The 26,125-nt window shown below is 45.5% G+C and overlaps 1 protein-coding gene across 3 annotated transcripts in view; it reads right to left on the bottom strand.

Moving 5' to 3' along the window:
• LRRC8B (leucine rich repeat containing 8 VRAC subunit B) overlaps positions 1–26,125 on the bottom strand; it is a 38,657-nt gene that overhangs the window by 11,703 nt on the left and 829 nt on the right. The window contains exons 2-3 of one of the 3 annotated variants that reach the window (XM_044302080.1): positions 17,957–17,996; positions 626–741 (exon numbers count right to left, since the gene is read on the bottom strand). The gene's annotated coding sequence lies outside the window, so the exon portion shown is untranslated. Of the gene's footprint in view, positions 1–625; positions 742–17,928; positions 17,997–26,125 lie in introns of those variants that run through there. The other 2 variants (XM_044302081.1, XM_044302079.1) reach the window with 2 other exon arrangements.

The raw sequence follows: 26,125 nt of genomic DNA, 5'->3' as shown, positions 1-26,125 counted from the left end.
TAATTATAAATTTAGTATAGCCACCATGTTATTCAATAAAATGTATCTGCATAGCGCCACCTGCTGTTTTTTTTTCTTATTTCTCTGCCCACCTTGCTGGAGGACGCACATGCTCAGTTCCATCAGCCACTCTACTTGAACTGCCAGCTTGATATAAATCTTGCAGAGCAGTTGTAGCAATGAATGAGGGGGGGGGGGGGGGAGGTCTGGATCCATGTGAGGTGCAGGGCTGGTTCTAGCTTTGTTAGAAAGACATTGTCATGTACTATATGATGTCTGATTTTAATATATTTTTTTTTTAATCATGGGATAACATTTTGTGCCATGCTATTCGGTCGAGGCCACCAGCAACAACCAGGTATGACCACTTTCCACTGAAACGCATTGCCTTCTAATCCACCATTCTGTCTCTTCTATTAGTTTCAATAGGGGATGATCACAATAAAGTCATTTTTAGGGCTTCAATATTACCAATTCAGTAGAAACTTTGTAGATGTTTAGTCTTTTATATGGTTTCCAATATGTGTCCATAAAAGGTTTCCCATACATCCTGCAAATATGCAGAGTAAATCCATGTATAAAATATTACAAAGTGTAAATGACCTTTAAACCATTTGTAACTTACCTCAAAAAGGCAGAATGGAGAATTCTTTAGTCAGGGGGTCTGCATCTTTTGCACAGCCTCAATCTCTTCATTTCTGCTTTCATTCTGGATCATTGCCCAACTCCATCTTAGTCCTCCTGTAAAAAGGAAAGTCCTTGAATACAAAAGGGCGAGACAATCCTATAAACACAGACGGAGAGGCTTCTTAGTCAGAAACACTTGAACTGTCCTGGAAGGGGTTTCTTTCTCTATAGACACTGATGGCATATTGCTAGGATAACCCCTTATGTCCAATCGCAGGGGGGGGGTCTGACCACTCCTAGCCCCAAAGATCGCAAGAAGTCAGGGACAAGGGAAAAGAGCTGTGCCACTTTGGCTTTTTTGCTATTCCTTTTTTTACTTTTTGCACAGACCCTATGGTATAAAAGACTGGTGGTATATAGACTGGTATATAGACTGACTGTGCAAGTTAAAAAAACGCAGTTTTATTCTCCATCAGCGCTATAGTGCCGGCCAGCTTGAAGTCGAGGTAACCGTCGCCTCTTTCCCGAGTGACAGCCTGCAGTGCGGCCATCAGTATTTAAATCTCGTAAAACCCTTTTAATCAGGGGATAACTCCTTTAGTCCTTTATATAGGGTAACTTATGAGCCCCAATCAGGACACTTTAAAATAAATACAGTAATAATAATCTAAGCAAAAAAATAAAATATATAAAAATTGTTGGTGGAATCTATATGGAAAGAAAAAAAAAAAAAAAAAAAAAAGATATGGCGCAGTCCTCCTGGATGATGTCAGATGGGTTTCAGATTTATGTGAGCCAAGTTGTTCTGGGAAGAGCTGAAATATGGGAACAATTGAAACAATCCCACGGGAAAGACATGTCTGTTAAAACCAACACAGAGCACGCCAGTGGTGCTACGAGGACTGATCACGACGGCTGCTCAGCAAAACTAAAATGCATTATTAAGGCTACATGCACACAAACGTATTTGGTTTCCACGTCCATTTAGTTTTTTTTGCGGATAGGATGCGGACCCATTCATTTCTATGGAGCTGTTAAAAAATGCAAATAGTCAACCGCTAACTTATTGAAAATTTCACATGGACATAAGAATTCAGACCCTTTGCTACGACCCTTGAAATTTAGCTCTGGGGGCTTCCTATTTTTTTTGATCATCTTTGAGGGGTTTCTACTCCGTGATTGGACCTGTGGTAAATTCAGTTGATTGGACATGATTTGGAAAGGCGCAGCCCTGTCTATATGACGTCTCACAGGAAAGAACTGCCTGTAGAGACCAGAGACTGCATTGTGCGGAGGCACAGATCTGGGGAAGTGGGACAAAAAACATTTCTGCTGCAGTGAAAGTTCCCAAGAGCAGAGTGTCCTCCATAATTCTTAAATGGGAGAAATTTGGAACAACCAGGACTCTTCCTAGAGCTGGCCTCCCCACCAAACTAAGGCTACTTTCACACTGGCGTTTTGGTTTCCGTTTCCGAGATCCGTTCAGGGCTCTCACCAGCGGTCCAAAAGGGATCAGTTTTGGCCTAATGCATTCTGAATGGAAAAGGATCCGCTCAGAATGCATCAGTTTGCCTCCGATCAGTCCCCATTCCGCTCTGGAGGCGGACACCAAAACGCGTGTCCGCCTGACGATGCAGAGGCAAACGGATCCGTCCTGATACAAAATGTAAGTCAATGGGGACGGATCCATTTTCACTGACACAATCTGGCACAATAGAAAACGGATCCGTCCCCCATTGACTTTCAATGGTGTTCAAGATGGATCCGTCTTGGCTATGTTACAGATAATACAAACGGATCCGTTCTGAACAGATGCAGACAGTTGTATTATCTGAACGGAATGGTTTGTGCGCAAGTGCTCATTCAATGACAGTGGTTGGCCCGGCAAATATGGTCCATGTATCGGCCGCATGTCCCAGGCCGACTACAGCTCCCCTGACCCACTGCATTATTGCGTTTTATGGTGCAGTCAGTTTATATCCGATCACAGATCTATTGTATTGTACTCGCATATGAGCACTATGATGTAGTCAGTTTGGGTCAGGAGAGCCTCAATTGGCCAAGAAAACTGGCATGAAGTGACGTAGGTGGATAAAAGTGGGCAAAACACGTGCGCCAAAACATGCAACTTCTTACCGCCAAAAAACACATGTACATAGAATGCTAAATGCCGTCCGTTGTTTCAGGTGCTTACTTGCCAGAATGAATGTCTTTCATCCTCTGATTTCCACAGGTTTTCCTCTTGTTGGAAATCTCTTCAATGTGGGTGGGCACAGATCAGGCGATCACATGACCTCCAGTGCGCTCTGCGTACTACATGTCCCAGCAGAGCGCGCTCCCAAGGCTTGTACATAGCATACTGCCGCATGCTGAATTGTGCTCCCAACACAATTTTGCCTGAGCTTTGTTCTGCATGCTCAACCATCCCCATGGAATACAGCTCGTCTGGAACATGGCGCATGCGCATAAAAAGTGCTTTCACATGAGCGATTATAGATGTAATAGTGATTGATGGTCGGATCCAATGGACTGACAATAAGGAGAAGGTATAACCATGAAATATCATAAAACTTTCTAATTAACCACAAATTTATATTTTGCATTGCCTATTGCATTTCAGAACCAACCACTTTAACCCCTTATCGCCCAGTTTCAGTTTACGTCCTGAACCATATTTCAGGGAAGTAAAAGGCGCAATTTAAATTTTACAATCTCATTTAAGCAATGTTAGGGCAAGTGAGAGTCTAGTACAGGGGTCAGCAACCTCCGGCACTCCAGCTGTTATGAAACTACAACTCCCAGCATGCTCCATTCACTTCTATGGGAGTTCTGAGAACAGCCAAGCAAGTGTGAATGCTGGGAGTCGTAGTTTCACCACAGCTGGGGTGCCGAAGGTTGCTGATCCCTGGTCTAGTATGAAGGGAAATACACCACAGTAAAAACAGTCAAATCAGTGTAAAACCGTGTGCAATGTACTTTCTACGCCCAGCAATACGCACAATTTGTAAAAGGAAGCAATGTAACCCCAAGGGGATATAGGAATCAAAATGGACGATTCCGGTTACTAAAAAGTGTAATGTTTTTAACAATTTATCTTCTAACTACGGCCTCATGCCCGACTGCGGATCCACAAAACACAGATACCCATTCCAGATGTCGTGCACTATGTTAAAAATGACTATTCTTGTCTGCAAAACGGACAGAAATAGGACATTTTTTTTATTTTTTTTGTAGGATGGCAGAATGGACATACACATTCAGACAGCACACGGTGTCCTGACGGCATTTTTTGTGGCCCCACATCTGATCTGCAAAACACGTGGACCAAAAATACGGTCGTGTGCATGAGGCCTATTGCTGACCATACACGTCAAGAGTCCTGTCCAATTGTCAGATCGGCCCAGCAAGTCAGAAGACCTACTCAATAATCCCCGCTCTATCATTACAGGATGCGGTTCTGGTAGTGCCCGGGTCCCTGCATGGAAGGTGGTCATGCCAAGTCTTCACAGGAACATTTAGATCTACTGCGGTCATCTCTGCTGGTTAGAAAAAATTGAACGTTAGGCATTGCCTAGAAAGCTCTATGCTAACAGAATATTCACCAAGCAGTCGGCAAAAAAAGCCATTAGGCCTCTGGGAAAATTCAAGTTCACAAAAAAATAATAAAAACAACAAAAATAAATAAATCTGCTTCAGATTTTCTGATCTGCTGCAATTTAATTCTGCCGCAGACTCGTTGCTGATTTTTACGCTTTGCAATGTAAAGGGTGAACCCTGAGGAAAATCTGCACAAACATCTCATTCATCACAAGGATTTCGCTGCGGAATTGGGGTAAAACATACAACAGAAAAAGTCTGCTGTGTTGTCTCAGTTCACATACCCCAGCTGTGTCCATAGGGCTGTATTCAGCTAACCGAAGTCTAAAGAGCGTCCTTTTGGCCTCCAATGGGTCAGTATACATTGTTGTATACATATAGGGGGTCATTTATCAAACTGGTGTAAAGTAGAACTGGCTTAGTTGCCCACAGCAACAAGATTTCCTTTGGAAAATTAAAGTTGGAATCTGACTGGTTGCTATGGGCAACTAAGCAAGTTCTACTTTACACCAGTTTGATAAATGACCCCCATATTTTTTGCGGTATGGAATACTGTAGTAGACTGTGTTATTCAATATACTGGTATATAATAAAAAATATAAAAACTGTGCGGTATACTTTTTCCCCACAATGGAAGCCTATTAGCAACATAGACACGTAGTCAGAGATTTGGAGCCTCCCATGGAGGTATACATAGGAGATCCTCCGGCGGAAGGCTCGTAACATGACGGGAATGAAACCCAAGATACTTTGAAACATGGAGCTCAGTTAGGCTACATTCACACTTGCGGCAGAGGATTCCGGCAATCCGGACGCAAAAGGATGCGGATCTGTCTGACAAATGCATTGCAATGCCGGATCAGTCTTTCCAGTTGTCATCCGGAAAAACGGATCCGGTATTTATTTTTTTCACATTTTTAAAGGTCTGCGCATGCGCAGACCGTAAGATTGGATCCGTCAATTTTAATGCCAGATCCGGCACTAATACATTTCAATGGAAATGAATGCCAAATCCGGCATTCAGGCAAGTGTTGAGGATATTTGGCTGGAGAAAAAAAAAAAAAAAAAAAAAAAAAAAAAAAAAAAAAGCAGCATGCCGCGGTATTTTCTCCGGCCAAAAAACGTAAGAGGGACTGAACTGATGCATCCTGAACGGATTGCTCTCCATTCAGAATGCATTAGGATAAAACTGAAAAGAAAAACGCTAGTGTGAAAGTACCCTAAGGCCTCTTTCTGACGGGCGTTGCGGGAACATCCGCGATTTTTCCGCGCGAGTGCAAAACATTGCACTCCTGTGAGAAAAATCGCGCATGTTTGGTACCCAAACCCGAACTTCTTCACAGAAGTTCGGGTCTGGGATCGGTGTTCTGTAGATTGTATTATTTTCCCTTATAACATGGTTATAAGGGAAAATAATAGCATTCTGAATACAGAATGCATAGTAAAATAGCGCTGGAGGGGTTAAATAATTTTTTTTTTTAAATGTAACTCACCTTAGTCCACTTGATCGCGTAGCCCGGCATCTCTTCTGTCTCCTTTGCTAAACAGGACCTGTGGTGAGCATTCATTTCAGGAACAGGACCTGTGGTGACGTCACTCCGGTCATCACATGCTCCATCACCATGGTAAAAGATCATGTGATGGAGCATGTGATGACCGGAGTGACGTCACCACAAGTCCTGTTCAGCAAAGGAGACAGACGAGATGCCGGGCAGCGCGATCAAGTGGACTAAAGGTGAGTTAAATAGTTTTTTATTTTTATTTTAACCCCTCCAGCGCTATTTTACTATGCATTCTGTATTCAGAATGCTATTATTTTCCCTTATAACCATGTTATAAGGGAAAATAATACAATCTACAATCTTTGGGTACCAAACATGCGCGATTTTTCTCACGCGAGTGCAAAACGCATTACAACGCATACAATCTATATTCAGAATGCTATTATTTTCCCTTAAAACCATGTTAAAAGGGAAAATAATAATGATCGGGTCTCCAACCCGATCGTCTCCTAGCACTTGCTTGCGGATGCTTGCGATTTTCACGCAACCCCATTCATTTCTATGGGGCCTGCGTTACGTGAAAAACGCACAAAATAGAGCATGCTGCAATTTTTCACGCAACGCATAAGTGATGCGTGAAAATCACCGCTCATGTGAACAGCCCCATAGAAATGAATGGGTCCGGATTCAGTGCGGGTGCAATGCGTTCAACTCACGCATCGCATCCGCGTGGAAAACTCGCCCGTGTGAAAGGGGCCTAAATCTAAGCCCTCGTTCACACAAAATGGTTGTGTGACTGCCATTATAAGAACCATTGAAGTCTATAGTTTTTATTTTAACGGCCAGTGGAAAGTGCCCGTCAAAAAAAATAAAAAATAAGACATGTCCTGTTTTTGGCCGTTTAGACAGCAGTGCACCAGTCTAACGGCCTTAAAGGATAACTGTCACATTTAGAGCCTAATTTCAATTTTTCATATATGTAGTTACTAATAACATGATATTCCAGAATCAGTTACTATTAGACTGACTTAACCCATACTTAATAAGATTCAGCCCTTAGCAACCAGTCTGCATAAAACTGCAATTTCACTATTTAGGTAAGATGGCCGCCACTGCCCTCACCCTGAGGCTAATCCCGCCTGCCTTCACTAGCCAGTAAGGCTACTTTCACACTTGCGTTCGGGGCTCCGCTTGTGAGTTCCGTTTGAAGGCTCTCACAAGCGGCCCCGAACGGATCCGTCCAGCCCTAATGCATTCTGAGTGGATACGGATCCGCTCAGAATGCATCAGTCTGGCAGCGTTTGTCCTCCGCTCCGCTCAGCAGGCGTACACCTGAACGCTGCTTGCAGCGTTCGGGTGTCCGCCTGGCCGTGCGGAAGCAAACGGATCCGTCCAGACTTACAATGTAAGTCAACGGGGACGGATCCGTTTGAAGTTGACACAGTATGCCTCAATTTTCAAACGGATCCGTCCCCCATTGACTTTCAATGTAAAGTCAAAACGGATCCGTTTGCACTATCATGAACAAAAAAAAAAAAAAATTCTTTTTTTTTTTTTTTGGTTCATGGTAATGCAAACGGATCCGTTCTGAACGGAGCCACCGTCTGCATTAATATGAGCGGATCCGTTCAGAACGGATCCGATCGAACGCTAGTGTGAAAGTAGCCTAACAATAGCCCCCCAAAAGTGTCAGTAACCAGAGCCCTCCCCCTAAAGGGTTAATCTCTTGCAGCACAAAGGGGTCCTCTTACCACATGTTGCTTTCATTTATACACTGAGCAGACGGCAGATCTCCCTTCCCTGCTCTGCGCTGCTTCGGCTCTGCATTGTCCCAGTCTGCTGAGTGAGAGAGCGTCTGCCAAGCGCAGGGACAGGGAGAAGTGCACACAGCCCAGGCACTGTTATCAGCTGCTGGGGAGGACCTGGCTTTAATCATTTACTTACAGTCCCCGGCTGTCTGTAATGTGACCTTGCACGCTGCGTGCTTCTGTGTCCTCCGTCCTTTAACACATAGACGGACCATGCCTAGCAACCTGATTTTAAGTAGAGGTAAAAGCAGGCAGAACAGGGAACAAAACTGTGGAATTAAGGGGTAATTGAATGCACAGTGAAAAGTTGAAATAGGGCCACCAAGGAGATATTAATCACCACAATCCAATACTCCCAAAAAATATATATACGACAGTTATACATAAAAGAAAAGGTACACTAGGGGGGAAAAAATGGCCTTTCAGGATTTAAAATAAAGTTAGGACGCTCGCCCCTCACTGGATGCGGAAGATGACATGATCACACTGGGAGCGTCAGGTCCTGCTGCCTTTAGTGAAGAGAGGGCGCCACCTGCAGGTAAGTAGTTGAGGCAAGTTTTTCTTTTGATTATATATTTTAGGGGCCATTTCTAATACTTGGGGATAATATATACTAAGGGCACTGTAGTGGGTGGGATAAAAAAATATAACGGCCACTGAAAAAAGATAGATAGCCAGAAAATGGATGCACACAATGATGCAAAATGGCCATGAAAAGCTGAACTGAGTATCCATTTAAATTTTATTTATTTTTTTACTTTCGTGTGAATGTACCCAGGCATTTTTGAAAAAAGAATTCTGAAAAAAGCTGAGATTTTAAATGAACGTATAAACATTTCATGTCATAAGACCGGGCAACATCTGCTTGTTTTTCAGTGCGTCGTCCTGGGCTGAATTACCAGATAATGTAGAATTCATCTGTCTGCAGGACGTAGGACGTTTCCAGCACAAGTTCCCACAGTCCCCTCCAAAAATACAAGACAAAACAAACATAAACCTGCACTGGATTGTGCGTTGAATGTGTCATACGATCATAGGGTATAAGCATGGGCTTCAGCGGACATAGGCCTCTGCTGTTTGGACATTGCAATCTCTGAACCTATCGAAAGGTTAGTTCATAATTCCATCACGGGATAAGTATATGACACCTACCTTTCAAATCCCTCAGTAAGTGGCTGCTGTGATCACCTGCTGGACCCAACAGTTTAATGTTTATGGGGGCAGCCGCACTGTAAAAGGATCAGGCATATTGAGATTCAGTCCTTTGATAGACAGGTAACCCTTACTACTGCTCATCAGATGGGTGAAGGCGATTTCAAGTGTATTAACCCCTTGAAGACCACACTATTTTTTGGTATTTTTTGGTCTTAAAGGGGTTGTCAAGGCCCATAACATATCATTCTCTGGACTTCCAGTGCTGTAGGTAAACATCCAACATGATTTAAGGTCAGACACACTGCTGCAGCCAATGACTGGCTGCAGCAGTGACATGTCCCCAAGTGTCAGGGGACCCAGTCACGTGTCAAGCTGGGGATACATCACTGTGGAGTCCAGTGATTGGATACAGTGGTGCACCAGCACCCTTGTCGCAGCAGGTAAGTATGAAAACGGTAGATGGGACAACCCCTTTAAAAAGGACCTGTCACCTCTCCTGATATGTCTGCTTTAGCAACTACCTACGTTTATGATTAAAAGGTACAACTGGGTGTTACCAGTTAACGGTTATGTCAGACACTATCCAATCAGTGCTGCCAGAGTCATACTGCGCAAGGACACCCCCCAACTGGTAACACCCAGCTGTACATTATTCATAAACGTCTAGCAGGAATAATAGAAGGGCACAACATACAGTTTTAGGGAAAAAAAAAATTAGAATTGTCATTTCATGTGGAAAACGATTATTTCGGAAAACAGAGAGGTGTCAGGAGAGGCGAGGGGTCCTCTTTAATCCGTATACCTTGTTCTGCAGCTTGGCATACACTGGTATCAGTGTTTATCAGCCAGGTTTCTGAAGAACCTTACTTGGAACCTGACGAAGAATTCTCCGGATGACAGTAAGAACTATTGAGTTTAGGGTAGGGATGGTAAAGTGGTTTTAGCTTTCCCAAAGCTGCCTGGCATGGGGCGGGCAAAGGGAACAAATAATCTTGGCCAGAACAACGGGGTCGCTTTGCTCACATGCACACTTTGTCTTCAGGACAGGCCTGCCCAAACGAAGTCTATCCATAGTACCATGTCCCTGGTACAACCCAAGCAACAGCGTGCAGATTATTTTGTAGTTTTTTTCTCTTTTATAACCCAATGAACACATCCGTTCACATTTTCGTATCCGCTTGACGTCCGTGAAAAAAATTAAATTAATCTGTCCGCTTTTTTTGCCCTCCGTGTGTCATCCATATTCCATGGACATGGCTTAGTTGACAATTAATTTCCAGAGCATCTCCTACCGGTGGTCAGTGAAAATTGGAACAAATGTAGATACCATCCGTTTTGTGTCTGCGATTTTTCACGGACCCATAGCCTTCAATAGAAGTGTTTGGTCCGAGTCATGCACGTCCCCATGATTTTTTTTCTATGTGGACATATTATACAAATGTGGAGACACGTCAGCGGAAAACAGAAATGTGAACGAGTCCTTAAAGAGAACCTTTCACCAAAATATATAGTACAATCTGACGGCACCATGTTATAGAGCAGGAGAAGCGGAGAAGATTGCCATGTATGCTTGTAGGAAAAGATTCTGGAAAAGCTATAATTTATACATTTATATCGCTGCTTTTTCTCCCTCCAACAAACAGCTATCGGTACAGGAGGGAGGTGTTATCAGTGATTGATAGCATTATGTGTATACAGAGACAGCTGTCAATCACTGATAGCTCCTCCCTCCTGTACCGATAGCTCTTCACAGGGCTACAGATGAAAATGTAAAAATTACAAGTTTTACTGAATCTTTTTCGACAAAAATATATATCAATCTGCTCGGCTCCTCCTGCTCTATAACATGCTGCTTTCAGATTGCATTGCATTTTTTGGTGGCAGGTTCAGGGCTGTAAGGCCTCGTTCACACTTCAGTGTTTAGTCAGTGATTTCCATCAGTGATTTGTGAGCCAAAACCAGGTACAACTCTAAACACAGAACAGGAGCAGATCTTTCCCTTCTACCTCATGTCTGTGGAGGCTCCACTTCTGATTTTGGCTCACAAATCACTGATGGAAATCACTGACCAAACACTGAAGTGTGAACGAGGCCTAAGGGTTTTGCGGCCTGCAAATCACAGATCCGCAAAACTGGATCCCGGCCTGCAAAACGGACACGTTTTATTTTTTGGTGGGCCAGCGGAATGGGTGTGCTGTCCACCTCTTTTGCGGCCCCATTAAAATGAATGAGTCTGTATCCGATCAGCAAAAAATGCAGAAGGGATGTGGCCGTGTGCATGAGCCCTTACAGGGAGTCTGTCACGGGTGTAGGGGGCTGCTCGTAGAAGAAAGCGGTGATGTTCCTCTCCCCCTGTACAACCTCTTTAAATCATCACTCCACAATCCTTTGCATGAGGAACAGCACAGGGAAAGAGGACAGAACGGCCTGGAATTCATACACTTCAATTTATCATGCAAAATAATTACTGTCAGCAGACTCAAAAAAAATAAAGTCATTAGCAAACACTGAATAGTACAACTGTATTCTGGAAGAGAGAAATCAATATAAACTGCAAGAAGGGACAGAAACACTAAGGGTACCTGCACACGTACGCAGGTCAACGTGCAGAAGATTCAGGAATTTGTGCGGATTTATGTGCATTTCTGCAGCATAACTACACCAAAATCTGCAATTTCTAACATTAGATTTTGGTGTGGATTAATGCAGTTTTACTGAAGATCTCACCCTTCGTTTAAAAAAGGGTGAAATCCGCAGCTAAAACCACAAACATAAATTGACGCACACATTTTGTGCCTAAATTGCATACAACAAACATCATCCGCTGGCACAAAAAGCACAGAAGAATACTAAAGCCAAGTTGAGTTTTAAATCATGTGACTACAGAGCTCCGTGGCCTCCCGTCCGCACCGCGCTGCCAGGGCCTTAGGTGCACACATCGCCAGGGCACTGGCTGACGCTGTGTGTGACGTCCGGTCCCACCCAGTGCATGCCAGAAGTGGGAAGAAGATGCGGTCCGTCTCCTGCGGACTCCATGTCAGGAAAGGTAAGTATAAGTTAGCAGGGGCCGAATCTGCCGGGAGGGGGGGGCACCTGTGATTTGAAGGGGCTGATGGCACTGGCGGACATGGATAGAAATGGCATGGAGGGTCTGATGGACTGAGGGACATGGTGGATGGTATGGAGGCGCTGGGGGAGGGGGACAGATGGCAATGGATAGCATGGAGGCACTGGGGGAAGAGGACATGGCAATGGATGGCATGGAGGGGCAGATGGCACTGGGGGAGTGGCATGGAGGTGCTAATCTGACAGTACTGGGGGACATCACATGGCAATGGATGGCATGGAGGCACTGGGGGGACATGGCAATGGATGGCATGGAGGGGCTGATGGCACTGGTGGATAGTGGAGCCGATGGCACTGGTGGATAGTGGAGCCGATGGCACTGGTGGATAGTGGAGCCGATGGCACTGGTGGATAGTGGAGCCGATGCACTTAGGCTGATCGCACAGGGGGGAATGAAGGTTGTTGGGGTCTGATGGCAGGGGGTCTGATGAGTTTTTATAAAGGAAAACAGTCAATTAATTAATTTTTTCTTATTAGATTAATCTATTAATCGTAAAAAATAAATCGGTAGAATACTCAAATGCTGCAGCCCTAATATATACATATCTATCCTCTCAGGAGACAATATTTTCCACATACAATGGTCTTTTCTGGGCCATTGTAAGTTGAAACCAAACTCATCATACAAAGCCTCAGACTCCGATCCAAGCATCGAAGAGGACATTCCTCTAGTAGTTCCTCTTTACGGTACAGTGTGGTACTACATGTCCTGTACTGCTCCTGTGGCGGTCAGGTGAAGGCAGCTCCATTTTTTCTAGTACACAGCGTCTGTGCATTGTACCCAACCATGAAGAAGCTCCTGCCCTCGTCATAGAAAGTGACTTCCAGCTTCCAGCAGCTATTCCTGACTGCTATATGTAAAGATCTGCCTTTTCTGGATTAGTTATCTGCTTATTTTTTGTACATCTTCATTTTCTGTTATTTTGAGATGACATTTGAGGGCTTAGAAACCAATTATTAGTTATGGACGCAAGATACAATGGTCGTCCTGCAACCAATATTGTAATATGAAGGATTACATGGGTTGCTAGATGGCCGCTAGCACATCCACAGTCCACAGTCCCCATAGCTCTGTGTGCTTTTATTGTGTAAAAAACCCAGATTTGATACATATGAAAATTAACCGGAGATGAGTCAGAGCTTGAAAATATGACTCTTCTCTGGTCACACAAGTAAGATATGACTCTTATGCTCATTTGCATAAAAGGCGTGAAGTACAAAAATGCAGAATACTTATTGAATTAGTCTGCAAATTAAATTAAAAGTGTAATTTATATGTTTAGGGTAACACAATGAAGATTTAAAAACGCTCAGTGAGGGTAACATAGTAGAGGTGACAGGTTCCCTTTAAAGACAGGAGTGGGGAAGGTGTTCCTAATCTCACAGGACTGGAACCAGTTAACTGCAGGAAAAACAACTGGACATACTCTTTCAGTGCATAAGTATTTAAAGTGGTGCTCTCACCTAAGGCGGCATTCACATCACTTTTATTTTCCGTTTTTCTGATCTGAAGAACAGAAAAAATTAAATAAAATTAAATAAAATAAAATATGGATCCTTTATTGTAAGTAGGGGCGAGTGAATCAAATTCTTTCCTCAACTTCGTTTTAATGCTGTATGGAGACCTGTCCGAAGACGTGCAATTCTACGACTTTAAAAACAATCCAAAGTCGGCTTCGGTACCGGATCTTGAAATTGTATAACCCCTTTAAAGAAGCAGTCCCACTAACATTTTTATTCTCTGACCTGTTAGATGGATACATGATGTAAACTGTTGTGAAGGCAATCTTGTTACCAGTGACTGTATGTGTGAGTTATAACCTCCGTTCTGATCCTCAGCTGTCATGTGACTCCAACTGACACAGGACAAGAAGTCAGTTACTTCTTCATTCCTGAGACTGACATTAAGGCTCCCATAGGAATACATAGAGAAACTGACTTCCTGTCCACACTTAACATGCTGTGTTATTTGGAAAGTCTAATTGCTGGTCACATGACACAGTTGAGGAGCAGAAGGGAGGGGATAACTCACAAATACAGTCATGTTGGTACGAAGATTACCTTCACTGCAGTTTATATCATGTATCTTTCTAACAGGTCAGAGAATAAAAATGTTTGTGGGAGTGCTTCTTTAAAATAAAGGATCCTTTTTTAATTTTTCTGTTCTTCTGATGGATCAGAAGAATGGAAAATAAAACAGTGATGTGAACGCGGTCTTAGACATGTACAGCCTATTCATTGATGCGGTCCCACCTGTAACTATCTTCCCTGTCTGGCTGGGAGTTATGGAAACAGTCAGTGTGGCAAGCTATGCTGTTTTATCATCTCCCAGTCACTTTCACATAGCACAGTGAGCCCAGCTGCTCCCGGAAACTCTTGATGGAAACCTAAAAGCTGAAAATGTGAACACAGGCTTACATTTCCTATAGCCTTAGAAATTAATCTAGAGAAACATCCTTTGGCAAGTATCCAGGCCGTCAGGTCCCTGCTGTAGATCTTGCATACAGATGGAACATCCTTGCCGTATACGTTACGTCCATTTTGTCACATTCCACCCAAGTTCTTCTGACAGGAAGATCTTTTCCAGGTCAGACAACGCTCTCCTCAACACCGTGTGGGATGCGGTGTCCAGAATCCTTATTTGGGATGGATCAGACCGAACAATGAACGGCTTCCAAGACAAATCATCTGCTAAACTCCAGGGGCCGCCTGTGACATAACCCGAAGCCCTGACGTCTGGGATTGTATATACCATGCAGCCAGTAATACAGTAAATTAACATATTTATTGCCTATACTGTGCTATAAACACTATAAAACATTGGGAGAAATTCTCCAAGGGACTGTAAATCTCACAAGGTGATCTCCATATCCAGGGTCTTGTCGATAGCTCATGGAGCCCTGGATTACTGTCTCCCAACACTTTGTAATCTGCAAGACCCCTTAAAAGGGTTGTCCAGGATTACAAAAGCGTGCCTCCAGTCTCATCACATAAACAGCGCCATACCTGTCCGTGGACGGCATCTGGTACTGCAGCAATGAAACCAATGCGGTGTACCTGTAGACAGGTGTCGCACTGCGGCCCAGATTTACTAATCCTGTAGATGGCGGAAGCTTAGACCGGCTGTCCAGACCTGCACCACATTTATCAGGGGGCTCAGGCTGGATGGTAAATGTGGTGCAGGGACAGACCCTATTCTCTCACTCAATACTAAAAAAAATAAAAATAGAACATGTCCTATTAATGCCCAGATAAGGATAGGACTGTTCTATTAGGGGATCCGTATATTTTTTTTGTGGATCTGTGTTTTGCGGACTGCAAAATACATACGGTCGTGTGCATGAGCCCTAATACTGTACGGAGATGTGTCGCTTCAAGACACATTTTTCAGCTTCTATTGCCGCCCACGTTTTATCCTACAGTCAGCTGTATGTACAATAATATTGATTAATACGGGCAGCGACCTCACTAAAGCCCCCACCCCTCATTGGGAAGTTTTACGCGTAGTACGTAATTCTATGGACCTTTTCCTACAAGTTACTATTCACCAACTGAAAAACAAAACAGCGTCACCCATCAAAAGTCTTCCAGTTGGGGCCTGTATTCAGACATCGATACTGCAGCCTGAGATTTTAGGGGACTGTTCCTCAGTCCCGATGTGGACCTTGTGAGCTAGTTCTCGACAAGACCATTACCTGCTTTATGGTTATTGTTCCTGACATAAAACGTGTTTATTGAACAACGTCCTAGTGCAAAATGTCCTGACCTCCTCAATTCTTACAGGACACCTGCTCTGCGACCGACCAGATAATAAGAATGCCCACTAAGCTTCAGATCAGAGTCGGGGGGTGTAAAGCACAATGGAGTCTCTTACCCAGCTGGTACACAGAGTCAGTGTGTAGATGGCATAGCTGTATAAGCACCAATAGATGATAATACAGCACCCCTTGACAGGTGCGCAGGAGGTGCCAACAGGGGGTACTGGTCTGGTAAGAATAGGCATGTCAATGCTTCATAAATTTTGAGCATACCCTTCCTCAGCCGCTGCTCCAGTCCCTGTCCCTCTAAACTTCCTGCTCTCGGGGTAGGCACGCCAGAAACTGCTTCCACCGCCCGGTCTGCCAATAGCTGGCTGAAGCAAGTCACCCCCCCTGTGGCCAGCGATTAGCTGAGTGTCCAGTCCAAACTGCCCCTGGTGTGTGAAGCCGGAGAACAGGAAGTGGAGAGGAGCAGGGACTGGAGCAGCTGCGGTGGGCGATCAGCAAGGTCAGTACTCGCTGTTCTGTGATGCCATTTTTATTTAAAATGATGCCACTGGAATAACCCCTTTAAGGACTTTGTGCAGAACCGCTGTTATATTCTAATAGGGATTCATTTACATATGTTCTGGTATTCAAAAAGGATATATACGCGAGTCTAATTAAATAAACTGTTAATCCACAAAAATTATATATAAGACCCTTAAAACTGTAATGTTTAATATATAAATCTAAAACCTATTACCCAAACTATGATTGGATTGCGGTGCCAATCACCCTGATAGTTCAAAGATACAAAAAATAAAAGGTAGAAATGAAATATACATACAGAAAGGAATGGGCCGGGGTCCCGGGGAGGGAAATAAACTTACCCTATATCACCCTACTGTACCCCCCAGCCCAGAGAAGAAGCCCAATGGTGGAGACTCTCTGTCCTCGTTCCTTCGCTAAATAGCCCTAAAATTACCCCAAAGGTGTTTGGGGGGTGAAACCCCCAAGACCCTCCGACGCGTTTCCCCCAACAAAGTGGTTTCCTCAGGGGGTCAGGATGTACAGTCGTGGCCAAAAGTTTTGAGAATGACACAAATATTAGTTTTCACAAAGTTTGCTGCTAAACTGCTTTTAAATATTTGTTTCAGTTGTTTCTGTGATGTAGTGAAATATAATTTCACGCACTTCATACGTTTCAAAGGCTTTTATCGACAATTACATGACATTTATGCAAAGAGTCAGTATTTGCAATGTTGGCCCTTCTTTTTCAGAATCTCTGCAATTCGACTGGGCATGCTCTCAATCAACTTCTGGGCCAATGCCTGACTGATAGCAACCCATTCTTTCATAATCTCTGCTTGGAGTTTGTCAGAATTAGTGGGTTTTTGTTTGTCCACCCGCCTCTTGAGGATTGACCACAAGTTCTCAATGGGATTAAGATCTGGGGAGTTTCCAGGCCATGGACCCAAAATGTCAACGTTTTGGTCCCCGAGCCACTTAGTTATCCCTTTTGCCTTATGGCAGGGTGCTCCATCGTGCTGGAAAATGCATTGTTCTTCACCAAACTGTTGTTGGACTGTTGGAAGAAGTTGCTGTTGGAGGGTGTTTTGGTACCATTCTTTATTCATGGCTGTGTTTTTGGGCAAAATTGTGAGTGAGCCCACTCCCTTGGATGAGAAGCAACCCCACACATGAATGGTCTCAGGATGCTTTACTGTTGGCATGACACAGGACTGATGGTAGCGCTCACCTTTTCTTCTCCGGACAAGCCTTTTTCCTGATGCCACAAACAATCGGAAAGAGGCTTCATCTGAGAATATGACTTTGCCCCAGTCCTCAGCAGTCCATTCAACATATTTGCACATGTTTCTTTGCAGGTCACCATTGTTAACAATGGAAGAACAATGATTTTAAGCATCACCCTCCTTTTAACAGGTCAAGTCTGCCATTTTAACCCAATCAGCCCGACATAATGATCTCCAGCCTTGTGCTCGTCAACATTCTCATCTGAGTTAACAAGACGATTACTGAAATGATCTCAGCAGGTCCTTTAATGACAGCATGAAATGCAGTGGAAAGTTTCTTTTGGGATTAAGTTAATTTTCATGGCAAAGAAGGACTATACAATTCATCTGATCACTCTTCATAACATTCTGGAGTATATGCAAATTGCTATTATAAAAACTTAAGCAGCAACTTCTCCAATTTCCAATATTTATGTAATTCTCAAAACTTTTGGCCATGACTGCAGGGTATAATCACATAATTAACACATGATAACCAAAAAAATAAAGAATAAATAAAGATAAAGAAATAATGAACAGTACTAGGTGGGTGGCAAAAATTGACAGAAAAACAATGTACATGAAAAAGATTTCAATATCTGTCTCACTGTTTGGACATCGCCCAGAAGGATACTGGTTGCCCGATACCTGTAAAAAGAAGGTTCCTATGAAAGATCCAATCATGGCAACTTAAGGTCTTCAAAAATCACACACATTAATAGTAAAGAATTACTTGACCCCCAAACACCAGAAGTGTGCCACCCCCTGTAGATGCCTAATGCTGCGGGCATGCAGATATACAGACGCACTGACCTGTAACTAGTGCGCCCAGGCCCCAATTAAGGCAGTCTATCCAGAGGCATGCCAAGACCAACACCAATCGCATAATTTCCTGTCAAGCGACCATCCGGCCTGTGGAGCACATACCTGGGGCATATGTTCCTTCCGGCCGGCACTAGTGATTAGCGTCCAGCCTATGGAATGCATCTCTGGAGCGCACACTTCTTCCGGTCTGTGAAGGTCGCTACTTCCGGGCCGTGACACGCACAATGAAGCGCATAAGTCACTAGCCGGAAAGTATGTGGAGATGCATCCTCAGTCAGGCGCTAACCGTTTATGGGCATCCAGCTCATAGAGTTCGGGTAAAAGTTCGGGTTCGGTGATTTCTTGGCGCTTTTTGAAAGGCTGCAGAGCAGCCAATCAATAAGCGTTTAACTGTGTGCCCTTAGAAGCAATCACTGTCATGCCTACTAATGGCATGGCTGTGATTAGCCAGTGCACCATGTGACCCAGCCTCTATATAAGCTGGAGTCACGTAGCGCTGCACATCACTGCTCTGATTAGTGTAGGGAGAGGATGCTGCTGCTGTGAGGAAGAGAAGAGGAAAGAAACTTTAATCAGAACAGCAATTGAACTCAGCGATCTACATAGATTTTGTTGTGTGGGTGCAGTGCACAATCTTTTTACCCTACCCTGAGCCCAGTGACAGAAAAATAAAATTATCCGTCTGTTAGTTAGGTGGGCGGTGGCGGGCATTTTTTGCAAGCTCAGTGCACCAGCAATGCATATGTGCTTTTGTGACATTGAAATCCAAGCTTGAAACAATGCAATCATTTTCTGGCTTTGAAAAAACACCCTTTTTGGGCAAAATACACAATTTTACAGCCCTTGCTGCATCTGTATGTGTGAAATTCAAGCGTTATATACTGCTGTCATATTCTGCTATAAAAAAAAAAAAACACCCATTAAAGGCCAAAATCTTAATTTTGCAGCCTTTGCTGCATCTGTCATTGTGAGATACACCCCTTAGATACTGTTGTTCTATTCTGCTATTAAAAAAAACCCACCCAATTTGGGCAAGATCCTAAATTTGAGAAATATGAGGAGAGCGTCAAAAAAAGGATGTGGCCCCGGTCGTGGTGCTGCTGGTGGAGCTCCTGTTGCAGGGAGATGACGTGGTCAATCTGTGCCAGCTACACGCACAAGTGAAACACCTTCCTCAGGTGCGAGTAGGCAACAGAACCTTCAGCGGCATTTGGTCGGGCCTAACGCGGCTCTACGAATGGTGAGGCCAGAACAAGTACAGGCAATAGTAGATTGGGTTGCTGACAGTGCCTCCAGTTCCTTCACATTGTCTCCCACCCAGTCCCTTGCTGAAAGATCAGAGTTGGCACCTACAGCCGATGTCCATCAGTCTTTCACCTCACCCCCTTGCAAATCAGCCAAGCAGTCTGAGCTCCAAGTCATGCAGCAATCTCTTCTGCTTTTTGATGACTCTGTTAGCAGGGTTTCCCAGGGCCATCCACCTAGCCCTGCACCAGAAGTGGAAGAGATTGAGTGCACCGATGCCCAACCACTTATCTTTCAAAATGAGTACATGGGAGGACCATCGCAGCACGTCTCGGATGATGACGAAACAGGTGCCAACTGCTGGGGCTTTCGAAAGTGTGCAGACCGACAAGGAGGGCAGGGGTGAAGAGTGGGTGGAAGATGATGTGGAGGACGATGAGGTCCTCGACCCCACATGGAATCAAGGTCATGCGAGTGACCTGTGTAGTTCGGAGGAAGAGGCGGTGGTCGCACAGAGCCACCAACACAGCAGAAGGAGGGAGCAGGGTGCAAAAGCGGAGCGGCCGTCCCCTAGACAGTACGCCTGCTACTGCCCACCGCAGCAAGGGACCGAGCACACCAAAGCCACCTCCAAGGAGTTCCCTGGCGTGGCAGTTCTTCAGACAATGTGCTGACGACAAGACACGAGTGGTTTGCACGCTGTGCAATCAGAGCCTGAAGCGAGGCATAAACGTTCTCAACCTGAGAACAACCTGCATGACCAGGAATCTTAAGTGCAAAGCACAAGCTGCAGTGGAGTAGACACCTCAAAAACCAAAAAAGGTCTCTGGCTCCTCCTGCTTCCTCTTCTGCAGTCTCGGCCTCTTCATCCACCTCTGGAGTGACAGTGCCACCTGGCAACCCACAAACAGATGATCTGCCAGCAACACCAACACCTGGGTCACCAAGCATCTCCACAATGTCCCACAAAAGCGTTCAGCTCTCCATCTCGCAAACACTGGAGCGGAAGAGGAAGTACCCCCTACCCACCGCGATCACTGGCCCTGAATGGCAGCATTTCAAAATACTGGCCTTTGAAATGCTGTCATTCCGTCTGGTGGAGACGGAGAGTTTTAAAGGCCTTATGGCGGTGGCTGTCCCACAGTACGTTGTGCCCAGTCGCCACTACTTTTCCAGGCGAGCCATCTCTTCCCTGCACAACCAAATGGGGGACAAAATCAGGTGTGATCTGCACAACGCCATCTGTGTCAAGGTGCACCTCACTACGGGTACGTGGACCAGTAAGCATGGTCAGGGACGTTATATCTCCATAACAGCACACTGGGTAAATGCAGTGGCTGCTGGGCCTGAGGTGGATAGCAGTTTGGCGCATGTCCTTCCACCACCGAGGATTGCAGGGTGCTTCAGTTTGCCTCCTGTTGCTTCCTCCTCCTACTCTGCTTCCTCATCCTCTACCGCCTCCTCATCCGGTCAGCGTAACACCATCACCACCAACTTCAGCACAGCCAGGGGTAAACGACAGCAGGCAGTTTTAAAACTTATCTGTTTGGGGGACAAACCCCAGAATGCGCAGGAGCTGTGGACGGGCCTTGAACAACAGACCGATGAGTGGTTGGTGACAGTCAGCCTCAAGCCCGGCCTGGTGGTGTGCGATAATGGGCGAAATCTCGTAGCAGCTCTGGGACTAGCCATTTTGACGCACATCCCTAGCCTGGCGCATGTGATGAATTTGGTGGTGCAGAGATTCCTTAAAAATTACCCCGATATGTCAGAGCTGGTGCATAAAGTGCAGGCCGTCTGTGCGTGCTTTCGGCGTTCTCACCCTGCTGCTGCTCGCCTGTCAGCGCTGCAGCGGAACTTCAGCCTTCCCGCTCACCGCCTCATATGCGACATGCCCACAAGGTGGAACTCCACCTTGCACATGCTGGCCAGACTATGCGAGCAGCAGCAGGAGATAGTGGAGTTTCAGCTGCAGCACGCACGGGTGAGCCGCTCGGCGGAACAACACCACTTCACCACCAATGACTGGGCCTCCATGCGAGACCTGTGTTCCTTGTTGCGCTGTTTCGAGTACTCAGCGTTACTATTCCACTTCTATGCCTCCTTGAAAAAACAATGCTGGCGATGAAGGAAGAGGATGTGGCACAGGAGGTGGAGTAGGAAGAGGGATCATTTCGTAGGGTTTCCGGCCAGTCATTCACAAGTGGCTCCGAAGGTGGGTTCCTGCACCTACAAACGCCAGGTACACAATTGTCCAGCCAGGGCACAGTTCTGGAGGATGAGGAGGAGGAACCATGTTCACAGCAGGGTCACCCAGACCAGCTGATGGCCATCACTGGTGCGTGGATGGAGGGATACAGAGGACACAGACGATACACCTCCCATAGAAGACAGCTTTTCGTTGCCTCTGGGCAGCCTGGCACATATGAGCAATTACATGCTGCAGTGTCTACGCAATGACCGCCGAGTTGCCCACATTCTAACTTGTGCTGATTACTGGGTGACCACGCTGCTGGATCCCCGTTACAAGGACAACGTACCGTCCTTAATTCCCTCACTGTAGCGTGATCGTAAGATGCGCGAGTACAAGCGCACGCTGGTAGACGCGGTGCTGGTGGCATTTCCACCTGACAGCGAGGGCACAGTGGAAGCACAAGGTGAAGGCAGGGGACGAGGAAGAGGTCGCCAATGCAGCTGGGGCACTGCCAACACCTCAGAAGGCAGGGTTAGCATGGCCGAAATGTGTAAAAGCTTAGTCAGCACGCCACAACAACCAGCACCACCAGCTGATATGGAACGTCTTAGCAGGAGGCAGCATTTCAGCAACATGTACTGAACTACACGTACTGAATGACGGGTTTGCCCCCTTCAACTTCTGGGTCTCCAAATTGGGCACATGGCCTGAGCTTGCCCTTTACGCCTTGGAGGTGCTAGCCTGCCCTGCAGCCAGTGTATTATCTTAACGTGTGTTTACCACGGAAGGAGGCGTCATCACAGACAAGCGCAGCCGCCTGTCCACAGCCAATGTGGACAAGATCACGTTCATTAAAATGAACCAGGCATGGATCCCACAGGCCTTGTCCGTACCTTGTGCAGAATAGACATGTATACCAGCCTTACCCAGCCATTGTTATACTACAGCACAATTGCTCATTCTTGCATTCTGGATATTTCACACCTCTTTTGGAGTGTACCCCAATTTAAAAAAAAAAAAAATTAAATTTAAACCAAAAACCATCTTGTCCCCCACCACCGCCGCTTCCACCTACTCTGCTACATCCACCGCCTGCTCAAACTCCTACTCCATATGGACCTCCACCTCATAAATCAAGTTGTTTTTTTATTTTATTTGTACGGATTTTATTTTATGTCATTTCACTAATTTTTCTGTTACATTCTTGGGTGACATTTTAAAATTTTTGCCATGAATAAACCCCTGCTCTGCATAGGTGACAGGGACCGAAATTTTTAAAAATAATCTGTTCCATTGGTGGGTGACATTAACCCATTTCTGGTGATGAAAAACCCCTGCTCTGCATAGGTGACAGGGACTTAAATTTCAAAAATTTGTCTTTAATTGGCCCTTTTATTCGATCTTTCTGCTTTAACAACTTGTCCCACATCTCCGCTTCATCCCATTGCAGCCATTGACCTGCCTTGGATGAGGTATCCCTTAATCACGCTCCCTCTCCGGCGTGGAACCCTGATTCGCCGATAACCGTGATCAACATGGTAGGCTCAGAAAAGAACATCAAAAGTTGATAGAGAAGATATCCAAATTGGATGGTGGACGTCACAGGGACATACGATCAGGCAGAAGTTATCTACAGTCAACAAAGCGGCAGCAGGGCCTCTCCTGTCTAACGTTTCCAAATCCCAAATACCCCAGTGACATTCCCTATAATTTTTTATTAATCATTCCAATAACAGGGCATCTTAAAGGAAACCTGTCACCAGGATTTTGCGCATAGAGCTGGGGACATGGGCTGCTAGTTGGCCACTAGCACATCTGCAGTACCCAGGTCCCATAGCTCTCTGCGCTTTTATTGTGTTAAAAAAACGTTTTGAGTGATATGCAAATTACCTGATATGAGTCCTGTAGCCGGAGATGAGTCAAGCGGAAAGGAGCCCAGCACCGCCCCGCGTCCTCCGAATCTCCTCCTTGCTGGCTGACGTCACAGAGCTGGATCGCCGAAATATCGCGATGCGCGAGCTAGCGCATGCGTAGTTCGTTCCCTGTGCTGATGCCAGCACAGGGAATGAACATGATGCCGACACTGCACATGCGCTAGCTCTCGCATCGCGAGATTTCGGCGCTCCAGCTCTGTGACGTCAGCCAGCAAGGAGGAGATTCGGAGGACGCGGGGCGGTGCTGGGCTCCTTTCCGCTTGACTCATCTCCGGCTACAGGACTCATATCAGGTAATTTGCATATCACTCAAAACGTTTTTTTAACACCATAAAAGCGCAGAGAGCTATGGGACCTGGGTACTGCAGATGTGCTAGTGGCCAACTAGCAGCCCATGTCCACAGCTCTATGCACAAAATCCTGGGGACAGGTTTCCTTTAAGAGCCCTGTATTGTTATTTATCGTCACTACCTCCCCGAGTCAGGAGTGGGTAATTGCTGCGCGCCCCCTCCTTTACTTGGATGCTTCTGCTTCAATAATTTGTCCCACATTTCCGCCCGATCACAATTAAATTTCATCCATTGACCTCCCTTGGATGTGGTCTCTCTTTCTCACGCTCCCTCTCCGGCGTGGAACCCTGATTCGCCGCTAACCGTGATCACCATGGTAGGCGCAGAAAAGAACATCGAAAGTTGATAGAGCAGATGTCCAATTGGATCGTGGACATCACGGGGACGTGCGACATGGTGGGGCAGTATATGTGCACACGCCTACACGTACTGACTGATGGCTCTGCCCCCTGCAACTTCTGGGTCTCCAAATTGGACACATGGCCTGAGCTTGCCCTTTATGCCTTGGAGGTGCTGGCCTGCCCTGCAGCCAGTGTATTGTCTGAACCAGGGGCGTAGCTAAAGGCTCATGGGCCCTGGTGAAAGAGTTAGGCTTGGACCCCCCTTCCCTCAGTGCTTTGTGTGTCTTCCTATGCAGCACAAGGGTCTTTGGGCCCCTCAGGCTACTGGGCCCGGTAGCGACTGCTACCTCTGCACCCCCTATAGCTACGCCCCTGGTCTGAACGTGTGATTAGCACGACTGGAGGGGGTTATCACAGGTTATATTTCCCAATATTTTGGGGTGTACCCTAATTTAAAAAAATAAAAAGAATGTAAAACCAAAAAGCAGTGTAGGCTACCTCCTCCTCCACCACTGCCGTTTCCACCTACACCGTCACCTCAACCTCCTACTCCTAGATCAAGATTATTTATTTTTACGTATTTTATGTTATTCCCCTATCCACATTTGTTTGCAGAGCACTTGCCACATTTTGATGCCATTTGCAGCCCTCTAGCCCTTTCCATGACATTTTTACAGCCATTTTAGTGCTCAAAAGTTCAAACTTTTTTGTGAAGTTCGGCCGAACCCGAACATCTAGGTGTACACTCAACTCTAGTAACAAGCCTATCCTCCTGTTTAGATATCCTGACATCCAGGAATGCAATGCTGTCCCTCTGTATCTCATGGGTGAACCTAAGTCCTATCTGATTGATGTTAAGAGCCCCCTATGAAGTTCCCAAACTCATCACTATTACCATCCTATATAACAAATATATCATCGATATATCGTGTCCAAAATATAATTTTTTCCTTCCACCACTCCTGATGATCTGGGAAGACAATTGTGTCCCCCCAGAAGCCCAGGAAGAGATTTGAATAAGTGGGGGCGCACGGGCTCCCCATAGCCGTCCCCCTGAGCTGGTGGTAAAAAAGTAGATGAAAAAGAAAGAAAAAAAATGTGTGTGCGAGTGTGAACTCCAGGAGGTTCAAAATAAATGTATTATGTGTCCTAAACGGTGTCCTCTGTGTGCGTAAAAAATATTCTACCGCAGATAGACCTTTTTCGTGAGGGATGGAGCGGTATAGAGATTCGACCCCAATAAACAGCTATAGTCAATATGCAGCAGAAAGTCCGTGGTGCCCCTCGTGTATGAAGGGAGGGAAAGTACAAATTGTCCTAGAACCTTGTCAACATAGATCTCACAATTTTGAGTAGGAGTTGACACCTGCTACAACTGGCCGACCCTTCAGTGGACTAACACCCTTGGGGAGACTATAAAATGTAGCTTACATGGCTTAGAAGGTAATAGAGAATCTAATTCTGCCTTATTGATAACCCTCTGGGCCAGGCCAGTGCATAAAATCGCCTTCCACAATGAACCTATCGGTGGGGTCCAAGGATAATTTACGACACCCTTCAGGATCCTTGAGCAAATCCAAACACATTTTTTTTAAATGTATTCTAATAGGGATTTGAGTTAATAGAGGGATGTCCTCGGTTCACGGTCATCTTCTCATCCAAGGCAGTTACAAAGATCATCTCCGCCTCCGGAGGACCTCCCCTGCGTTACATAGACAGCCCACTGAACTCAATGGCACTGTGTAATGCTTCATTTCTCCTGTGGAGGCGCTGAAGGGAAACTGAACACTAAATGCCAGGTTTCCCCGCAGACTACAGCCAATTGTCCCTACCTCCATGAGGGGGACACTTTGTGATCGGCTTCTTAAGGGACCCCTTTAATATACTT

The sequence above is a fragment of the Bufo gargarizans genome, chromosome 7, assembly GCF_014858855.1.
Source record: "Bufo gargarizans isolate SCDJY-AF-19 chromosome 7, ASM1485885v1, whole genome shotgun sequence".
NCBI lineage: Eukaryota > Metazoa > Chordata > Amphibia > Anura > Bufonidae > Bufo > Bufo gargarizans.
Note: the sequence above shows the minus strand (reverse complement) of the source record. Positions and strands in the feature narration are given on the sequence as shown.